The 23,377-nt window shown below is 40.0% G+C and overlaps 1 protein-coding gene across 1 annotated transcript in view; it reads right to left on the reverse strand.

The window, feature by feature from the left end:
• The window catches only part of LOC109446175 (uncharacterized), a 797,309-nt gene that overhangs the window by 396,723 nt on the left and 377,209 nt on the right, over positions 1-23,377 (reverse strand). The gene's annotated exons all lie outside the window — the stretch shown is intronic.

The raw sequence follows: 23,377 nt of genomic DNA on the forward strand, positions 1-23,377 counted from the left end.
CTTCCCTAAACCACACCCCTAATGAATTCCCTGCAATTCCCAGTTATGGTTTGTTTAAAGTCAGAACCTAAACACAAAATGAATGCACAATCCTTCTGGATTTCCATTATTTCCGTCTAGTGCTTTATAGTTATATCCTGCACACCGAGTTTTACAGCACCATACATTAGCTACCCACCCCATGCCTCTACAAAACATTCTACTTAGTTTTCATAAAGACATAATCCCAAATCTCACTTTTTTATTGAATTCATATGACATTGGTTGATATAGGTGCAACTAGGTTAAATGATTGCAATACAAGAACAGCTGGCACAAACAAATTTGGGAAAGGAAACCACTGAATCTTCAGAAAGATATAACTCACCATGGGAAGCAGAAGTGCAAGGTTGGACTAAAGCAGGGTTGGCAAATCATTTCTTAGAGGGCTCCATAGTAAATGCTCACTCACCTATAAAATGGGAATAACCACACCTCTTTCAGTTGGGGGGGTGGACTAATACTTGTCAAATACTGCATTCTTTAGAGCTCTTATCTTGGATAGAAGAGGCTGAATGCATGATAGCTATTTATTAAGCATCTAAAATGTTCTAGGTAATTCCAGCTGTGTCAATTTCAGAAAACTTGCTCAACCTCTCAAACTTATTTATCTGTAAAATAGAGATGACATCCACTGCTTATGGTGTAGGGAACCATAAAATAATATAAGCAAACTGTATTACTTGTTATTTGGTGGGCACTAAATTAATGTTAACTGATCCTAAATTATTCTGTATATTTGCTCATAGACAAGAGCTCAGTGAAATTACGTAGTCTATTCCTATTAATCCTCATATAAAGTCTCTAGTTTCTTATAGCAAAGAAAGCATTTTGAATGAGTTTTCCTATTCTTGAGAAACCTGCCAAAACAATTATTACAATGTGAGTGATAGGCTAGTTAAAAATCCTGCTGGTCACTAATACTTTGCAAATGTTTTGAGTCATCGTCTGAATAATTCATTGCTACCAAAACTTTTTAATAACAGCAAATCAAACATTTGGTTAGATATTTACTCATCTATATTAATTTTAAGCAAAGAATGTAGAACAAATGCTTTGAAACAAAAGAAACTTAAAACGTTAACAACCAGTGACTTAAAGATGGAGGAAAAAGATAACAGCGTTTGCTAACCAGGCCATACATCATTCTGCACAAAACCTCAGCTTGTCCTCAGAATATGAGGAAGAGAATTATCACAGTGTTAGATTTTTAGACTTTGTTCATATTTAAACAAGCCCCACAATGTCCATTGATCTGCATTTAGACAAGTTCTGAATTTAGACAAGGGCCAGCGTCTGGGCGGAAATGAAGAATCATGAAACAGTAAATTATATTCCCAAATTGCATAACTTCTGTTCTTTGGAGCTGCAAACGAGTACAATGAGCAATTACATGTCCATCAGATGCTAAAGATAACAGACGATTACTAGGAATCAGGGAGATTAACTATTTTGTTGAATAAGATCAGACACAGAAATTTCTAAACGAAGAAGGATAAAGACCAAGGCTTTGAAAGAATAAAAGAATACACAAAATCCTAAGCCATTTAAAATATTGACTAATTTTTAACTCTTTCAATGTCATTTGGATGAAAACTGAAATAATGAAACGGCCTCCTCAATGTAAGAGCTTAATAGTATAAAGCAGCAGTAGAGTAGGTGGGTAAGTAGCACTGAGGAGGCAAAGGAGAAACTTAGCCCCGGTTGGAAAGCCCCTTGTTGCAGCTCCTACTCACCAAGACCCCTGGCAGCTGCCCAGCAGGACTCCAGGTTTACATATACCGCTGAATCGAAGAGATATGTTGTTAGAAGTCAGAGAAGGGGGGACACAACCTGTTTGTCAGGACCATCAATACCTCACTAGCCCAACAGGATTCCAGGTTTTCACACACCCCTAAGGGATGTGTTTATTCATCCCCTGAAATCAAGGGCGTGTGTTTACCAATACCTCTAAATCAAAGAGATGTGTTTACACATGCCCCTAAATCAAAGAAATGCATTGCTCAGTATCAGAGGACTAGGCACTGCATGGGGAGAAAGAGAGATAAGAGAAGGGAGAGGGGGAGGCGATTCTGCCCACAGAAATAAAAGCCTTCATGCAATGTAAGGCGAGGCTGCTTCCCTCTCTTGGGTCAGCCCGCTCCATGTCTGGGAGGAGGGTACTGTCTTTTACTAATAAACTCCTGCTGTTCATGCCACACAAATTTCTCTCTTGATTGAAGTCTTTCCTTCAAGAAGACGAAGACCTGAGGTTTTTAACATCATTTTCCCCATAACAGCAGGATTAAAGGTGCAAACTCTGATACCCAGACAGAAGGGTCATATTAAAACCCTACATAAAGGACAGCAGGGAGGTTATTAGGGGCAAGGGGGTGGGGTGTTAAATGGGGGATATACAGCTGCTTTTTTCTCAGGCCCCAATGCTCTAGCTTCGAAGTTAAACAATACAAAAATATAAAAACTTCCTTTGTGTATGTGACACAAAGAGGCGAAATTAAAAACTGTAGATCAGAAACACAGTCATTACAAACTGAATTTCTCAGCCATGATGGCTTCTGTCTTCCCAGCACAGAACCTCCTCTCTCTGTCCAAGCCAGTAGACTCTACTTTGGATATTCCCATCCGGTGGCATGCTCTTTCATCTAGGCCTCTTTGTATGAGCAGGAACGTGTTTTAAAACTCAGAAGCCAATGATAACTTTTGCATTGGAAAATATGCGAGAAGCCACAACTCTGCATGGATCTTCCTCTCAGCCTGAATAAACTTCAGACAGGCTTCTTCCGGACTCTAGGCCCGACTTCCCTTTTTTTAGAGCATTTACTTCAGAAAACGTGTAATTGTGAATTTCCTTCTCTGACCCTTTGAAATGTAGATAAATCTTTTCCCAGCCTCTTACCAGTTTTACAACCCAAGGATTTCTTTCTCAAGGACCTGGGAGCGAATCCCTTTGAAATGCAACCATCAGTTAAAAAGGCGCCCCTCTCTGTGGCAGGGGAAGGCTTCAACTTCAAGGAGAGACAATTAGCCAACACCTGGTGAACTAATCCCACTGAACAACCTCCTTCCTGATGTCCTCCTGTGCACTGGCTCCCTCCAGAGTTTATCCCACCTTTTGTTTCAGCAGAGTTGAGTTCAATTTCTCTCCCCTATTACAATACTCTTAAGTAAAGGCTCCCTTGCCTGTTTAATCCTGTCTGTGCAATTTTTCTTTGACAGCATACAAGATTTCTAATGAATCGTTTTGAGGTCTCCTGTCCTGTTCGAAGAGTCCATAAATAAGTAAAACAAAAATATTTAGGATACATATTCAATAACACATTTCATGCCCATATTTTAACAGTCAAAATCATATTAATGTATGTTGAGAAAACTCACAATCACAGCATGGCAGAGATGATCAGTTGTTTATCAGACAATAGAGGAGTTTCCTATCGGGAAAGCTAAGGGGGTAGAGAAATTTTAGAAAAGTGGAGCGGTCAACAGAGTCACATATGCAGAAACGTCCAGTAAGATAAGACAGAAAATGACTGCTGGGATGACCTTTGCAAAAGCAATTCCAGTTAAACAGCGCCATTGAAGATTAGGGAGAAGAGAAGAAAAGGAAAAAAAGAAATAAGCCAACTTCCCATGAAAACTACTGAATTAATGAGAAATCCAGTGTTTTTGTTCTAGGTCGGTAGTGTCGGGAGGAGAGTGCCTGGAATATAAGCCTCACACGGGTAAACATAGCACATACTTCCAGATAAAGCATCTAATAATCAAAGTGTAATACTGAGAAAGGTTAGTTAACATGTTGTTAGGCAGACAAGAAAAGTTCCTGGTGGAATAAACAAAAGACAGACATATTCTGAAACCTCAGGTTTTGAAATCACTCCTTCGCTCCAGGATGAAATGTAACAGCGCCTTGAGGTTAATCATAAAATTCCTTTTGGCCTGACAAATGGAACAGATCTGATAGATAAGAGTGGGTTGTGTTGCTAATCCCTTCAGGATGGGCAAGCAGAACAAACCTGGTAGACGAGTTGCTTTAAAAGGTGCCAGCTCCTTTCCCCAAACAGGCAAGGGGAGGTATAAAAGTAAGAGCGTTTGCCTCAGTCACTGGACACCCCCATTTGGGAACCCTTCCTGCTCGGGAGCTCTGACCCTTTGCTTTCAATAAACTATCCTCTTTTTAAAACTCCTCACCTCTCCTTGGTCCGTGTTTCCATTCTTCGGTCTCACGAGACACGATCCCGGCACTCAATCTAAAATCTCCTACATCAATACTTTACTATCCCTTCCAAGCCAGTATGTGGAGGACAGAGACAACAAAACATTGGTTAAACAACTGAATGGTATGGAACCGGGCACATCCAAAAAGGATGTGCTATTAAGGCTAATAGTAAAATTTCAACAGATGGTAACAGAAGAAAAAAACAACTGCTCAACTCTATTGCTTACGATTGTTTCACAAAGGAGATCAATCTTCATAGTGATACACTGAATAAACACTGGTAAGAGGGAAATGAAGCTCATATTCGGTGAAGAGATTGTTGGAGAATAGCTGAGCATTCAAATTCTTTTCCCCATTGAGTGACTCAATGGGGACCTAGTGACTCTGTTATGGCGAGTGCAAGCAAACATTTTTGAAAAATCACAAACAGGAGGAGTTGTGGAAAACACAAAGGTAATTCTAATTTCAAAAATGAGCAGAAGTCAAAATATCACAGAGTTGTTTTGTAGTACAAATCAGGAAAGGTACTTTTACAGTGGAGCAACTTGGTGGCCACCACTTAATTAACCAAGAGAGCAAATTAAAATTCCCACCATCAGCTGTCCCCTCACGTAATGTGCTGAGCAGGACACACCACCTATGTAGTATTTTTACCAAAAATATTTAACCAGAATCTGATCATGAGGAAACAATCATACAAAACTAAATTGAGAAACATTCTAAAAACAACTGGATTGAATCTTCAGAAATCTTCATTACCGTGAAAGATGGAAGGATGGAAACTTCTAGATTGAAGAAGATTAAAGAGGCATGACAACTAAATGCCACATATCAGCCTTCTTTGGATCCTAAAGATGTTCTAAAGAACGTCACTGTGATGATGAGGGAGATCTGAATATGAACCGTATATTAAATAATACGTTAACGACGAATTGCTTGAGAGAGAAACATATTGTAGCTATGAAAAAAAAGTTTTTTGTGACTATATTCCTTACTCTCAAACAGTTCACAAAAATTATACATATGCATATTACACATCATAATCTTAAGCAAGATTCTATTTAAAAATTAGTTAGCAAGCACTTAGAAGAAAAAATCACGTTTACTAGCAGCCAGCTGCATGTTTACTAAATTAAGTTACACTAATTTTTTGAGAGCTTGGAAGACGAGATCTATCAGGAAAATGGAACAGAATTTAAGTTTTTGTCTTCAAAATTCAAAAAAAAAAGGCAATTAAAGTCCATCTTGATATCATGTAGACAAACTGGAAAAAATTATGAGCTGGTCATATGGCAAAGTGAATTCAATCTTATCTGAATGGACATAATTCAAAGGGTTGACATCAGCCCAGAGGGATCTCTCTAGTATTTAGATAAAGGATTCTAGCCATCAATTGTGTAAGAACACGAAAGGCATGCTAACAAAATTGGTTAGTGACAATGGCAAATATTCTCAGTGACACAGTTATAAATCCCAAAGATCTCGATGGACAAAATGGGTCAAAACAAACATGATATTGAATGAAAATTATGTGAAATCCCATTATTATTCATTAGTCAATATATGCATTTTGAACATGTGCCAAGAATTGGGAATAGAAAGGCAAACAAAGGTCATAGAATTCTTAAATCTTGCATGAAAATTATACATTTAATTAAATATATATATACATATATATGTATATAATATTATAATATAATTAAATACACACACAGTGTCAAAAAAGTATACATATTTTAAGAAAGAAAAACTATTAAAATTGTAATACTCGACATATACCAATAACCAAAGATGAATACAAGTCACGTTTGACTTCTGTGATTACAAGAGGTGCTCAGAGTGGTTACCATCAGCGTCCAGATACTTCTCATTATGGTGAAATGCTTGAGCAACGTTGACCATCTCTTAAAATATGTATACATTTTTTGGCACTCCAGGATGACTGATAAATAGGCAAGAAATCAATAGACAAAACTCAAGTTCTTGAACTAGATAATTAATAAGCCTTCTTCCAATCCTGATTTTCCATAATTCTATGACACTGCCATTTCTATTACACTGGCAACATACTAAAGAGCTATTCAGAATATTCTAGTAGAAAGAATTTGGATAGGGCCAAAACTGATGAATCTATTTTAAAAAAAGGTATAATCAATATCTGTACCACAAAGTTAAGACCGAATCTTAAAAGTAACTTAAAAAAGAAAAAAAAAAAAAAAAAACCCTCGAAACGTAAAAGAAAGGCACAGCTCATTTTTGACAGGAAAGCTGCCTCACCAAAAGAACATGGACTTTGGAGCAGACCTATGTGGCCTTGGGAAGATTTCTCAGCTTTTCTGTGTCTTAGTTCCTTATCTATGTAATGAAGATATAATTGTAAAAAATACCTGACTTATAGGATTGCTGTGAGAATTAGTGAGTGAACGAATTTAAAGTGCTCAGAACAGTGTTTGGCACACAGTGAACCCTACAGAAGTGTTTGATACCTGTGATCCATCACAGCAGTGAGAGAGATTCTGAGGTGAAACTTGGACTAAATCCTAGTTGCATTGCTAACTAGTTAGGTGACCTTTCCCTCTCTATGAAATGCTGATGGAAGTGTCTACCAGCCAAGGTTTAGTTTTGAAGGGAACAAAAATTTGGCCATCCTGAAGGTGCCTTTTGGGGTATTGATTCTAAGCTGTTTGTTAAGGAATAAGACTCAGAAAGAACCTTTGACACGATTCCCTTTCCTGCCCAAGAGATTCACACAGAAACGTGCTCCAGGAAAGGAATCTTAGAATGCTGCTTCAGCCTAATTTGAATTAAGTTTGATAAATAGAAGAGCTTCCAGCAGGCATTTGTTAGCTAGGTACCCCCTGTGCCCGTTATTTCTGAGTTTCCCAGTAAGAATGTTCCTATGATGTATGTTCCCCTCTTCCTCAAGTACCTATAAATCGCCCATTCTCACTTCTGAAATCTAATACCCTTTCCCCCTCCTTTCTCCTTTGTCTACAAATGTCTTATTCTCCCAATGTTGCCTCACTGTCTGGAATTTTCATGCCGATGTGAATTCCCCATGCACATTTATTAAAAATTTGATTGTCTCCTATTAATCTGTCTCTGTTAATTTGATTATTAGCCCAGCTAGAAAAACTTACAAGGTGGGAGGAAAAGTAATCACTTTTTTAGCCCCCCCCAGTTTCAAATATCAGAAACCATCCTGGCTAGCATTATCAGAAGACTTAGTGCAGGGAATCAGGAGTTTAGAATAAAGTTTGTGAAGGGCTGAAAGAGCAGGTTCCAGACTGAAATTTCAGAAGTGACACCTCCCAGAACAATCCCACGTCACCTGCCCTCCTTAGGCGATGCTGTCTCTGGTATAATTTGGAAACAAGGATTTGGGAAGTCATTGGTCCAACTGCTAATTTAATTACACACCACTTCTGCTCGGATCCAGAAATCCAAAACTGCTACCACAACTGCACGCTTGCAGAATACATGCCCAGAGCACATATGCCTGCACTCTACCTCTTACAGCCACCCAGTTAGCAATGCAGCAAAACAACAAATGGCCCACCACAGTGCTTGCAGAAGCTACAGAATACGGACCTTACCGCATGTCTGGATTCTAAATAGCATGGAGGCACAACAGTTCACACATAAAAACCTGAGTTGTTAGGAAGTGTGAGAAATGTAGACTAACTTTTCAACTCTAGCAGCAATATAACATTCTAAAAGGGAGATAGAATGGATATAAAAAGCTAATCTACAATATCCATCATCCTATCTCTTAGCACTAGGGTGAGAATTAAATGGGACAGAACGTCTGTGTAGTGCTTAGCCCTGTGTCTGGCAGGCAGTAATCACTCAGTAAGTTACTAGCTGACTTCCAGCATAAACACAACTGAGTAAGAATTACCTTTCCACTTCTCATCCTAAAATGTAAGACGAAAACATGAAAACAACAACTTAAAACTCTATTTTCAGTAAAACTAAGAGAAATACATAACCCGCTGAGTCATAAACATTCATAAAGCCTTCCAAAATTAGCAGAAATAAAACAAAAGGCACACAGGAGGTCACACAGAAAGAAAATGCTAAGAGTGCTGACAGGGCCAGTGATACAGATCATATAAGGTGCTGGGAGAAAACAATTTTTCTTAAATTAAAAAAAAAAAACTTCCTGCAAGTGAAACCTCACCCTGAACTACAAACACTATATACCTTGTTTGTGAAAATGGGTGCAGAAATGGAAGTGAGAAAGGTGACATAATGAACTCTCCTGATTGAGTTTTATTTTATTTTGAGAAACAGAGAGGAAGGCAGCCCAATGATTTACTTTCAGGGGCCATAGTTATGGAAAGCAGTCTCTGTGGCAACAGAGCAAAAGAGAGCCCAATGAAACTCGGAAAGCTGCCATGGACCCACCCTCCCACCCCACCCCTGACACCACACACACCCAAGCCCTATAGAAAGAAACAATTCAGGAAAATTTCAACTAATTCAATGAGTAATTTCATAGAAATCCGCACAGGATCAATATGAAAACACTATAAGTAAAAAATGTGGGAGAAAAAAGTAAATTTCACCATTAGGTGAAGAACAATTTCTAGAAAATGTAGCCAAAGGAGCAGACACAAACATAACTAAATAATTTGACAAGAATTTAAAAGAAAATAACTCAACAAAGTAATCACCTGTTACAGACTGAATCGTGTCCCCTTCAAAATGTATATGTTAAAGTCCTAATCCCCAGTACCTCAAAATGTGACCATATTAGAGACAGGTCTTTAAAGAGGTAAAGCTAAATGAGATCATTGGACTGGGTTGTAATCCATTAGGACTGGTGTCTTTATAAGAGGAGGACACAAGGACACAGACACGCATAGAGGGAAGACCAGGTAAAGACCGAGGGGGAAGGGGAAGATGGCCATCTATAAGCCCAGGAGAGAAGCAATCAACCCTCCCAACACCATGATCTCAGACTCTGGCCTCCAGACTGCGAAGAAATAAATGTCTGTTGTTTAAGCCACTCAGTCTGTGGCACTTTGTTATGGCAGCCTCAGCGAACTAAAACATCACCTTTATGAAGAAAGATCACAAAGTAGAAATGCAAAATTCAGGTGAACGATGGTGAAACAGAAGAAATTGCAATGTGAGCTGACACACATTTCAATTTAGGGAATAAGTAAAAGACAGGAGGAAAAGCCATCAATGGAATAACCAAATAACACTGAACAAACAGTCCCTATGGAAAACACTGTTAGGGACATAAAAGACAGAAATAATAAACTGAACAAAAAGGCAGAAGAAAGAAGGAAAACATTTAAAGGGATTAGAGGGAAAATGAGTATGGAAAGCAGTCGAAGCAAATCCAAAATATGCATAATCGGAGATGCTAAAGAAAACCAAAACCACTCAACAGAAAAATTATTTAAGTACACAATTCAAGAAGTTTCCTGAATCTCCAGACCTAAGGGCCCCTCATGTCCCCGTAGATATGGTTAACAGCAAGACACATCTGGTAAAGTTATTGGAATATAAAGATAGAATCTTTGGGCAGCCAGGCAAAAAGATTAAGTTGTTTACAAAGGGAAATGTCACAAAGTGGTCTCAATTTCTCTACAGAAACATACAGTACCGGAAGTGCGGCAACACTGAAAGATAGTCAAGAAAGAAAAGTGTAAGTCAAGGATTCAATATGCATCCACCTATGGAAGCTTCAGATACAAAGCTCGACAAATATTTGAGCATGCAAGTATGCAAGGAAGATGACACTCATTGGTTCTTCTTGAGCTCTCTACTAGAAAACGAACTTTAGCCAACCAAGAAATACCTAGCCAACCTAGTCAACCAAGAAAATGGTAAAAGAATGGGCAACGAGATAAGAATGTGCTTAATTGTAAAACTAAGACTAAAACAAGTGTGACAATGAAGGTGATAAAATGAAAATAGTCTATCTCCTCACAATGTAGGACTCATACAACGATTTGGAGAAAAAAGAGGTTAAAAGTTAGGATATAGAGGATGTTTATTTTTCACCTGTATAGTTAATAGTCAAAGAATTTCATTCAATAATCATTAAAATGATAAAATATAAGCATAGGTTAGCAACACAAATGTAAACACTAAGAAAATACGAATAACTAAAATTGAGTTGTAAAAAAGAGAAAAAGAAAATGGAAAAGAAAACATGGTTGTTCACTGTAGAAATCAATACATATTGACTAAAGAAATACAAGATTAAGGTTATTATTATATAAAGATTTAATTATAAAGGTAACTACTAGAACAAAAATATAAACTTCTCTAAATGCCATAAAAAACCATACACAAACACAAACTAATAGACCAAAAGGGATCACAGTTAAGACTGTAGAAACATTACAAAAATAGAAAATATTACATAAAATAATACAAAAGGATTAGGATCAAATACAACTTATGTTAAATCAGCAAATGTACATAAGTTTAATTCACTTATTTAAAAGAAAAAAATTAACACTAGATCACAAAGGAAAACCCAACTCTTGATTTTTATAAAAGAGAAAACAAAGACTGAAAACAAAACAACGGGCAAAGTACATGGGAGATGAACTTCTAGCTGTAGCAGGGTGAAGAGGTCAGCAAATCTTCTTCAACATAAATAAACAAACAAGTGTAAAACTGTCAACATTGTCAAAAACAACTATTTCAGGGCTCTGGAAATAGACCTAAGGCAGGCAACACTGGAAAGTAAGCTTCAGGTGAGCACATGTTGCCTGGGGTTGGTCGAATACCCAACCCCAAACTCAGGAGACAAAAGTGGTCCTCTTATCAGAGATTGTTGGAAAACCAGCCACTTTGATCTCAAGGGTCTTTATGTGGATTTGCGGTCGGATGGGGGTGGAGGTGGATGTGGGGGCAGGGACAACTCATGGCTTTCAGCTAAAGGCAATGGCCTTGGTAGGAAGCAGTCAGGAAGAAATTTCCTGAGGTTGTGGTCAGAGTTGGGGAAAGTGCTGGAAATGAGACCGCCACAAAAGGGCGGGGAAAACCCTCTACACATCCTTGGACTGCAAGACACATGAATGTGCGGGTGACCCAAGAAAGCCCAGCGGGAAAGAAAAACCAAGAGAGACTAAAAATGGCTGAACTTGGACTACACTTCCAACCTCAGCAGAGGGTTGAAGCCGGACGGGCTCAAAGTGTGTGAGTGCAACCTCTTCCCAAGTCACTGGCTGACCACGGAGCTATGCAGACACAGGAGCAACCCCTGGGAAGCTGGCTAAAACATAACAATAGGAATAAATAAACTGACCAGAGATATAAGTGGCTGCACACAAAGGGGGAAACAAGATCCCATAGATGAAGTCCGGGTAATTTTCAAAATAAACCCAATCAAACATTCGTTTTCCCCAACTGTTGTCACATCCCTTTTTCCTCCCTAATCTTGATTGCAAAGCACTCAGCAGACTTGGCTACACAGGATTATCCACAGAAAGTTCTTCACCCAGACTGTCCTAGATTTGAGGATGGAATCCAGACATAAATATGTCAATTGAGTTATGAGCAGACAAGTAAAGGAGAAAATGGCTTTGGCCTAGAATAGCATAAAACAGATCCAGAAATTTTGCAAGGATGGTCTTTGTACAGATTTAAGAGCTAGATTTATATGAACCCAAAAGTTATTTCCTAAATAGTTCTACAGATCATAACAAGTGCTCTAAAAAATGAGTGGCTGTTTTTTCATAGCAGAGCTATAATTTCCCAATATGTCTCTGGCTTCTGTTATTTATGTATTTAACCCGGGCTCTCGATAAATATTTGCTGAATGGTAAATGAATGGGTGAATGCCTGTAGGTTTGATCAGACAGATTATAGCAGTCGGTCCTTTCATGGCAGTTGACAGAGACAACAATGTTGTTTTGAATTATTTTAAGACCACATCACCGGAATTATGGATAGGGAGGCCCCAAACCTGATGTGCCAAAAGACTGCGCTGAAGAATTGGATCCAGCAGTTTAGTGAGGACGTCCGCAGCCACACATCAGCTCTGGCTGTGGCTGAAGCTTACTGAGTCCGAAAAGCAGAGGTGTGGGTGGTTCCTGGCCCTACTTTAGCCTCTCACTACCATTCCTGTATACAATTTCCTCCTGGCTCCCCTAATAAACATAAGCTACCTTATTCCTAAACCTATTGGACTTGCCACTTCTCTCCTTTTTTTCAGTTTTCTCTCCCCTAATCCCTGTTTTACTTATTTCCATGTGAAAGTCTGAATCGTCTCTATCTTCTCCGTCTGTAGGATCTTTGCTCTGCTCTAGGTCAGTTGGGCATTTGTCCATCCTGGGGGGGGGGGGGGGTTCTTTCCACTGTATAAATTGCATCATTGGCCCACAGCTATGGGTTTCTGCTTAGGCCTCCGGCAGCTGGTCTTCCCAAGTCAGCCCTGGTGTGATTCCATGGTCAACAGGACGATTGGCAAGCAAGACAGTAAGAGGCTAATAACTGAATGAATAGCACATGGGCCCAAACGATGCACCATTCTAAATGTGAAAATTCTGAGCAGAACATCTAATTAATAATTAAGAACAGATTATAAAAGCCTCATGCTGACAGTATAAAGCTTTACTTGTTGGGAAAATATCTATTGATAAAATACCTGTTGACAACAGACCCTACCTTGGAAAACTTCAGTCTGCCAACAATCTCTTCTTTTTTTTTTTTCTAGTTAACATTCATTGCCACACCTAATTACAAATGTTTTCTCCTTATAATAAGGACTTTTAAGATCTACTCTCTTAGCAACCTTCAACTATGCAATCGAGTATTATTAACCAGTCACCATGCATCCCCATGACTTACTTACGTTATGACAGGAAATCCCACGCACACAGGAAGACACAGCTACATACTTCTCCAATGTCAACAGGTCACCCTGTACTTAGACTGCGGAACAGTGGTAGGTTAGTACAGCAATTAAGCGGACAAGCTTTACACCTAGAACCTGGGTTTGAACCCCAGTTCTGCCACTTACTTGGTGAAATTACTTAATTCTCTCTGCCTCAGTTTCCCCAACCATAAAATGGAGATGATAACAGCACCACTTAAAAGTGTTTCTGTGACATGTAAATGAGTTCTATATGGAGAGCACCCAGAACACAGCTTGGCACTCAGTAAGTACAGGAGTCTGATTCTGTTCAGCAAATATGTATTAAGTACGTACCACAGAGCAGCACTGTGTGGCAGTGAATGGAAAAATAATAAGGAACAAGACACGATGTTCTCCAAAGCTTGTAGTCTATGCACCTTAGGAGATCATTCTCCTGTACTAAAATAATATCTAAGCACCTGGCAATATGTCATAAACTCTGTAACTATTTTCTAGGACACCCCGACCATAAAAGATATTTTTCAGAGGAAATCTTAAAAGCAAATGGGAAAAATTGCAGCTATTATTTGGGGCCGTCAATAAACGACATCATATTTCATTTAGACCAAAATGCTTTTCACCTAAGTCGCTCAGAGAACTTTCTAAGTCCCTACTTCCTGAGGCACGTCTGAACCACGCTGAGGGATTCAGGGGCTAATTCTCTACACTGCTGCCAAGCTTGCATTACCCCTAAACTGGTAAGAAACACAATGTGATCGGTATGTCAACGCAAAATTTGTGCAGAGAATAAAAAAAACAGAGATAAAGTTTCACATAATCCAGCTTCAACAGGAGAAACCCCTAGATTCAGACACAGATCCCTGATGAACACAGTTATAGAAAGAAAGTTACTAAGTTAAATCAGAGAGGATGACATGATGAAACCTCTGCATCCAGCACTTCCTTCCTTGAAATTATAAAACTGTAATTATAAAAATGAAAGTGACTGAAATCCATTTATCTTCAGGGATTGGTTTACACATTACTCCGTAATAGGCACACCAAGTGATTGAAGCAACTCAAGTTGCAACAAAGTAGTATTATTACATAGGCTTCTCACCTGAAATCTCCAGAGAAGCTATAAGAAATCTTGACCCTTTTCTATGTCTTTCAAATATAATAATGTCCATATTTGCTAAATTTGTCACAAAGGTTAGTGTCTGAGAACCCGGTGAATAGGAAGACGAAATCGTGTTCCTCAGCTCCCTCTCCCTGCCTGCAGAATTAACACATTTGATGTAAGAGATGTGGGAATGCCTCCTTCACAGGACCTGTCCTGTAGAACGCAATCCTTTTGTAGGACCAAGTCAGGTGGGCGGTTCTAACCATGATGGCCGCAAGCCGGTTCCAACCTGCCTAAGAATTCCCTATGGGAATCATCAGCAGTAGAAATAGAGAGTCTGTAGCCTAAAGGGGAGTGTGGTGGCCTTGGGAGTAGAGAGGAAGGTGCACCTACCCCTCCAAGATAAAGGCGTGGGGATCCAGAGAAACACTCAAGACTGGGGATGAAGGAGGGAAACTGGCCCATTGCTCCCAAGCTGACCACCTGTAGAGGACGGCCAGCCCTCTCAGCTCTGCCATCAGAGCAGAAGACAGCACCAGGGCTCTGGAGCAAATATCTGAACACAGAGACACACGTGTCCTCTTGTCTAGGAAATTTTGAAGGGAGGCAACAACCCATAACAACAAAACAGAATGAGAGGGCAGCCGTGGGTCAGTCGAACTCCTACCTTGGAGTTTGGCAAGGAGGGTTTTGTTTCTTTGGGGCCAGGGAAGTACTTGGAGGGCAGCAGGGCTTGGGCCATCGCTGCAGAGAGCTCATCCAGTTGGGTGAGGATGAGGAGGCCACACAGGACGAGGTTACAAAACATGTTGCAAGGGGCAGAAAACAAGCGTGTTTGCAGAAGATTCGTTAACCAGAGAGTGTGAATCAGTATTTTGGAAATGAGCAACGTGGCGGTCTTTGGAAGGACTGCCAAATTACGCAGCAAATCACCATGCCCCTGCAGGTGCCCACAAGGCAGCCCACTACGGGAGGTGTCCTCCCCCACAACAGAGCAGCGCCACTTATGTAACCGTCCACCACCTCGTTCCTCTCATCGCCTACCCTCCCAAACTCAGAAAAGCAAGGAAAACAAGGAGGAGGAATGAAATATAATAGCACATACCTTCTCCCCACTGCAGAGAGTAGAGATTCTGTCAATTGCATGCGATAAATAATGTTTTACTTAGACTGAACTTTTTTTTAATATTAGAAAGAGTCACAATTACAGAACAGGAACTGGTCTTCATTATAAAAAGAAACCAGAACATTATACAATCTGCCTGAAATGTGATCACAGAGTGGAGAACATCTTAGACAGGGATTAAAAAAAATAGTGCCACTTTCTATTAGTTGTCCAAGATATTCAGACTGTCCAATCAATCAATCAATCATCAATCAATTAATCAGGAAGCTTTTCTTGAACACCAGCTATCTGTGCTCCCACACAAATAACTTATAGCGCCTTTATCCCATCTGACAAATTTGGGTGGGACAGTGAATGGAGCTGCACCGCCTAGTGACAGAGATGTCCCCTTATTCTGTATCTATGTCACCCTACCCTACGTAAACAGGAAAGGACTCTGGGAGGCACATGCTAGACTGGTATTTCTGAGGACGAGTACAGTGGCTGAACCTAACGTCCCTTCCAAAGACAGCAAAGTTTAGGTTAAAATCAGTGATAAATATGGTGGAAAACAAATAGCTGATGGTAAAAGAATAAACAAATGGATTCTGTAACACAGGAGATCCAAAATTACACTGGTGACTTGAGAGGGGGTCCAGAGTAAGGAAAGTATATTACCTCAGCACAATTATACCAGGATGAAGTCATATGTGTGCCAAGACCACCTTTGTTTTTGGAAACCGACGAGGTCTAACGACAGCCTGCAAAGCTGAGTGGTATTGCTCTCAGAGATACGAAACATTTGGTCACACCATGTGATGACGACCTGGAACTTCAGTATTGTGACAATGTCTTCTGACTCTTATTTTTCATGTTACATATACTAGAAGTGATATTACTTGGGAAGAAATTTATGATAACTAGGCAGTGTACAACTCCTGGCAGACCGATCACTGCACAACTGTAAAGCTTGATGACCTGATGCTTAGAAAGGTCCCGGGTTATGATGGAAAAAAGCAGAGCAGCGCCATGCATGACGTGCCACGGTGTATACAAGTACATCACTACTCTCGTTTTTTGTGGGTGGAAAGTTAGTAAATAGAATAGAAAAAAAATGGATTTCTAATGAGAATAAAGCATATTTTTTAAACTATGTTCCGTATTTGGAAGCTCATGATGAACAATTCTCCAGTTCATGCATCTTCCCTAAAACAGCACTGAAATTTCTTTCTGTTTTGCATGTTGATAAACTGTGAATTTTATCTTTCATTGAACCTAGGTTCTTTTATTTTTATAGATAAAACCCACAAACACAGTCCTCCATTGACTGTCACATTTTTATTTTTTGAAAAAAGTCACAACTTGTGCATGCACATGATAGAATATGTACTAGTATAAAAAGTGATTCCACCACAAGCTGTCATCAAAAGCATCTGAATCATTTTTGTTTGGCTGTTTGCCAAGTAGCTAAAAATGTTCTACACGGACATTTGATTTCTTAATAAAGCTTCTAGTTATATCTATGACAAAGCCCTGTACATTACTTGGATTATCTGATCCAAATTTGCCTGATGCTCTAATCATACTAAGGTCGGCACCTTGAAAAGATTTTTTGTCACCACTGCTATCAGTCTTTTTTCTGACTGCCTCCTAGTTTGAAGAAATTCTTTCTTGGCTCTCTAACTCCCAAATCCAATACTTTGAGCTGTCAAAATGCAGACCTTCCATAGATATTTCAAAAGTTTTTTTGTTTTTTTTCCAAGAATATTCTGGTTAACTTCCTATAGAAGTTTTTCTTCTGTGTTATATATGGGAAAATATAAAACAGGAGTGAAGAGGAACAATAACTCTCGCAGGCAATCGATTGAAGAGTATTTCTCCTGAGAGAGCAGCAAGCTCCACTGAATCCTCTGATGTGCTTCCTATTTAAGACGTCTTTCAGGGACCTACTAGTCCTCTCGAGTTCAGACAATTAATAAGACATGGATGAGCGTAAGCCAGCTACCTAAACAACAGACTGGAAATTCTAGAGTTACTGGTTCTCATTACTGTATTCAAATATTGCAATCTGGTTCAAGTCCTATGATCTCCTTCTGCTTTTGTGTGCCATGGTGTGACTCAGCGTGACACATCGCCAGAAGTACTAACCTATCTCACTGGGTTGCATGGAAGATTATTAATAAGGGAAACTTCAAAGAGTTCCCTCAGCAGAAAGCATTATACCCATGCTGAGTAAAAACACAGGAACGATTATAAAATACCGTGGTGAAAGTGTGCAGTAGTAGGGACTAGAACAGCCTCTCACGTGTCGTGTTTACACTGGTAAGAATGACAATGTCGGTACATGATCAGAGTGAAAGCAACAACCGGAGTCAGCCAAGGGCTCGCCTTGGATCTTGAAGCAAAGCGGGATGCCTGGGGTACTTCAGAAGTTGGCACTCTTGGGCTACAATCCATCTCTAAGCCCAGCAGATGCATTTAACTTGTATGAATTAGTTGAAATGGAGTGAACGTTACCTGAGACTTTGCCTAATTGTGTGATTTGCTCTGCTCTTTAGGCACCTGGCACCTGACAGATTCTAATTTCAATATTTTCAAATCATTAGTAAGATTGTGCTAAGCTTTCATTTCAAACGCCTTTAATCACTTGGTATAACCTGCCTCAACAAAATTTTTCTATTTTTAATACTTTTTGACTGTAAGGAATGAGTAAGAAGTAGCTTCTTTGCCCAACATTTACCCAGAGCTTCTTTCATGAGAAAGAGAAGAAAGCTGAGAGTAAGCAAGCATAAACAATTGAAAACAACAAAGCTACATCCAAAAAAAAAAGACCTATTGAAAATCTAGGATCAGATCATTTTTTTACATCTCAAATTCTTCTTCAATACCCCCTTCTGGTTTCTGAAACTTATAAGTGCAGAAAGCATTTGATTCTGAGCTGTATCTGTACAGAACGTACTTACTGTGAATGATGCTTTTCAGTCACCTGACGGTCCTTCCAAGGACTCCATTCCACTCACGCCCACTCTGCAGACTGCATCACTGAGGCACTCAGTCTCAGTAGACATCCATGCAAACAACGTAAATGCAGAAAAGGGGGCAACATGAGCCTGCCCGTTCACAGCTCTCTGCAGCCTCACTTCCTCCGGGAGGGGGATGTCCTGCTCATTCATCATCAACAACTTGCAGCCATGATTCCACACAGCCAACATACACTCTTAACCCAAAAGGAAAAAATGAAAATTGGATTCCCTCTAGTCTATATACACGTGTGCATAGTACAAACATATTTGTTTAAACATGAACATACATAAGCAGGAATCCCAATTTAGTAAGAGGAGCAAGAGTCTGAGGCAAAAGTTTAACCGGTACATTTCTGCAGATGTTGGGGTGCAGGCAGGATCCTACAGGGAAGAGGAGAAGTATTGCAAGAAGTAAAAGGGAAGCAATTTGTGGGAAGGCAGTGAGTTTCTCCTCCTGGGTACAGTCACCTACCCCGAAAAGCCTGATTTGACCTAGAAGCACGACTTAGCACGTAATCAAGAGTCTGACTCCATGTTTGATATTTGGCACCATCAGTCCCTCTTCCTCTCTGTTCCCCATCTGACCAAACCAGTGAGAATCCGTGGGTGCCCCCTCCACTGGTGCCAGCGTGAAGTTCCCACACGTAAGCCCCATCCCGGGTGAGGGAACCTTCGCCCCAGCCCCACCCTCCAACCACAATAAAAGCCAAGCCAATGTCCTTTCCCCGCCATGTCCAGTCCTGCTTGCAAGCCTGCCCTGCTCTGCCAGAAAGCCTCAGCTTGCGAGCGACAGACCTTTTCACGCCCTCCTTGGTGCATGGGTAGCGTGATTGGTTTTCACATCGGAACTAAAAGTGGGGTAAGTGGTCCACCCTGTCTCTGTGGGGACCAGAACAAGTGTCGTCTACACTACACATGGTCGTTAATAATTAAGGAAACTATTACCAGGGTGAACTAGGATTAGAGTCATTTCTACTTTCACTCTCAGGCTGGTGTTTTCATTTGTCAGGGAAAAACTGGCAACAAGTACTTTATAGCATTATCCATGTAAAAATGATTGTTACGCTTTTATCAGAAGTGACGATGGGAGTAAGGGCCCTACTTTGTCTACGGGGGTGTCACAAGTCCCTCAGCACAAGCCTCTGCCCAGACATCTAGAGAAACATTACTGGGCGGCCCTGCATTTTGGTACCAACTTCCTACATTGTAAACACACAAAGAATAATGCATAAGATGAAAGGTGTGGTCAAACAAACTTTAAAACCAATAGTATATCGTATCATCCCGTATCAAAACCTATCATGTTTTTCTACACCAATTATTAAATTACTTCCCAAAAATAAAAGGTCTTGATTAAATATGGAGATCATTTAGGGCTATTGAAAATTAAGAAAAATGGGCTTTTATGAAAATCTCAATCGGTTTCTATCTTAATAAAAGCAGAAAAAACTAAAAAGACTCAATAGGAGAGGCTTATGAGACATGCAGTAGCGCTTGCTGGGTCTCAGCTTCGAGCGTTTACAAAGAAAGAAGGAAAAGGCAGCGCGAAACTTGAAGAGCTGACTCCAGTACTGCCCCCTCCTGGCGGAGGCTAGGATGGCAGAAGTTACCTCCCTTTTGAAAACCTGAGGCGATAGTGGTATTAAATACGCAAATCAGACAGTAACAAATAACTTGCGGTTTTGATCATCACACACGTTACGTCCTGAAAGTGCTTCCTAAGCCTAAGCACTGCATAACTAGAAGTCAGTTGTGATAATGTCCGTCTTTGTACATCCTACACAGATCCCTTAAGTCATAATTCACGGCATAAAGAAAGTTTGGGTTGGTATGACTTCTTTTTATTACCGTTTCATTTGTCCTCATGAATACCTACGCATATTTAAAACAAGCAGATGCTGTATATTTGTCAAACAGAACTAAAAATAATAAGTTTAAGGGGTCGATTCTGTCTAGTTATGAGAAAGGACTTTCTAAAAAGAGCTGCTCTATGAAGAAATGGGTTTTCTCAGCAAAAGATTGAACCTCCAACCCCTGGAAATACTCAAGTAGAAGCCATCTGTCATTGGGTTGTAAACAGCATTTCTGCATTGGGAGAAAGATTGGAATACATGACTTGTAAGGTCCCCTTCGACTCCCAAAATGCGATGATTGATTGATCATGTGGGCAGGAGAAACATGTTGTGAACTTGAAAACTGTTTTGTCCTCTTAAAATTTTTTTTAAATTTCTTTTCCAAAATGATGTTTCTAAGAAATGTGATGTTGATGGTCCCCTAGAGGAGAGTAAAGACAACTACCCAACCTTGATTTCTCCTCTCTAAAACATAATGTCTGATTAAGAGCTGGGGGTGGAGGGATGGTGGGGAAAATAACATAGTTAATAAACCTTATAGCACAGCCAGCACCATCAATCCACCAACAGCTACATACTCAGTAGCTTTTATGTTGCAGGCTTTGCAGGAGATAAAGGATGTAGAAATACAAGGTCCCTGGTTTTAATGTCCTTAAAATATGTTTAAACAAATAAGACATAAAAAGTAAATGCTTATAAATAAATGAAGAGGTTGCAGACTAACTACCAGGGACCAGATCCAACCTGCAATCCTCATCTGGTCAACACACTGTTTTTAAACATTTTAAATCAGAATGCCATTAGACAGGATATGCAGCTCTCTATTCACTGTGTCACCACGCCTTATCTTATTCTCTTGGCCCAATACACACATTAGGCACATCAAATACCTGACCCCTACAGGCATTTGCATTTCTGACATCCTGACCTACAACATAAAAGATTAATAGAAGCAGTATCATAAGGTGCTACCTGGTTACTTTTAAAGAAATGTCACAAACAAGAAATACTAGAGGGGCTTTGAGGAAGAAAAGGTCCTGAGCCTTCTCCAAGACTTCACGGAGAAGGAAAAATTAATCTGAGCTTTAAAGAACATAAAGGACTTAAGTAAGCAGAAAGAAAAAGAGAAGCCATCCCAGACATGGCAATGACAGGATAAAAGTCAGAGGTGAAAAAGCATGAATTGTAATTGGAAAGACATGTTGAGAACAGTGGAGAGTAGAAGAAAGAGATGAGAAGCAAGATTTGATCAAATTGTAGAAGGATCTGAAAGCCGTCATATTAATCAGAAATCCTGACTGAAAGTGACAGAAACCCAAACCAAAGTAGGTTACTCAAAAATAGGGATGTATGGCTTCGCCAGTTGATCAGTAAAGGATTGAACTAAATTCAGATACATCTGGATCCAAGCAATCAAATGATATTGTTGACTCTTTTTTTCTCTTCCCTTCTCACTCCTTTCACTCTTGCAATCACTTCTAATTTTTTCTATGTGGTTTTTTAGGGGGAGGAGTGGGGGAAAGGGGTTGTTTGTTTGTTTGTTTGCCTTATTGCAGATGGGCTACCACCTGAGGCTGAGCTCTTGGCCTTCACGAGATTCAATTTCTCCAGCTTCCAAATACAGCACAAAGCAAAAAACTTCCTCTCGGAATATTCATTCATGGGTTTAAGGTAAGGAGTCCAGTCCAGGGAAATGGGGTCCCAGATCATGTGCTAACCACTGTGGTCCCAGAAAAGCAAGTCTGTTAACAATAATGGCCTAAGCACACTGGGAAGCCACAATAAAAGAAGGTACTGAGATGGCTCACCAGGTGCCTTCAGGCTGGAAATCCATTGAAGGTTTCAAGCCTGAAAATCACGTGACCAAAGCACGTGACCAAAGGCTTACATGATGAACTGGAGGGCGAGGCAAAGGAATATGGGGAGGTCAGTTAGGAGGCTCATCCAGTAGCCTCGGACTGACTACACAAAGCTTAGACTAAAATGGAGAAGAACAGTGAAAAACAGACAGATGCAAGAAATATGTAGGATGGGAAATCAATAGAATATGAAAATTGATTGGATACGGAAGAGGGAGGTTTCAACAATAATTCATTCAATAAATATTTATGAATGTTGATTCTGTTTTAGATCCCGTTCCAGGTACTAGTGAATATGGCAGACAAGATGTTTGCATCCTAGAGCTTACGTTCCTATGGGAAATAGGGAAGCAATACACATAAACTGAGAAATAAATAATATTTCCATTGCTAATAAATGCTCCGAAGGAAAAAAAAAAAGTGTAATTGGCATAGAGAGTGGTGAGCAGAAGGTGCTACTTTAGACAAGGTAGTCTGAGACGGCCTCTAACAGGGGGACACTTGAGCTAAGAGCTGAATAGTGAGAAGGAAGCAGCCACGTAAGGATCTGGGAGAGAAGTGTTCAGGGAGAGGGAACTGCAAGTGAAAAGACTCTGAGACAGGAGCAATCTTGGCAGAGGAGAGACACACAAGGCTCACTTTGCTGGAGAAGTGTGGACACGGGGCGATTGAGAGGAGAGGAGATCAGCGTCAGACAAGGGCCAGATTTGGTGGGGCCTCCTCGTCCATGGAAAAATGAAAGGATGTTTATGCTAATTGCAATGGCAATTCAGTGGAGGATTTAGAAGAGACATGATCTCATTCAGGGTTTACACAGACCTTCCAGGCTTTAGTGTAAGAATAGACCATAGGCCAGAGTAAAGCAAGAAGAGTCATTGTTAGCTTATCAAGATCCAGACATAAGGAGATGGCGGCTTAGGCTGGGATGCTGGCAGCAGACAGGGTGTTAGACTGTCGAAATCAAGATTTTGTGCTTGAGTGAAATACGGCATTATCACGAAGAGAAAAACAGAAAGGCTCGAAGAATTTTTTCATACTTAAATCTGAATACAGCTAGTACTCAGGAGATGTCTAAACGGTTGGAAGATATTCCCTGTCTGTCCAGGAGCAAAAGCCCATTAGTGCTTCCTTCCAACTCTGTAGACGGGGAAACCTGTGAACTTGTGCCTAAGAACTGCTCTTGACTAAAACTTCTAGCCAACAGTGCAAATCTGTCGACAATAGCTATTTCTGATATGGGAAAAGCCCTAAAGGATGCCCCAAAGAAAGAGAGAGGATGAGAAAGAAATATAAAAAATAAATCAAAATGAATTTTTTAAAAGAAAAATT

This window comes from Rhinolophus sinicus, chromosome 4 (assembly GCF_057876585.1).
Source record: "Rhinolophus sinicus isolate RSI-liver-muscle chromosome 4, RSI-T2T, whole genome shotgun sequence".
Taxonomy (NCBI): domain Eukaryota; kingdom Metazoa; phylum Chordata; class Mammalia; order Chiroptera; family Rhinolophidae; genus Rhinolophus; species Rhinolophus sinicus.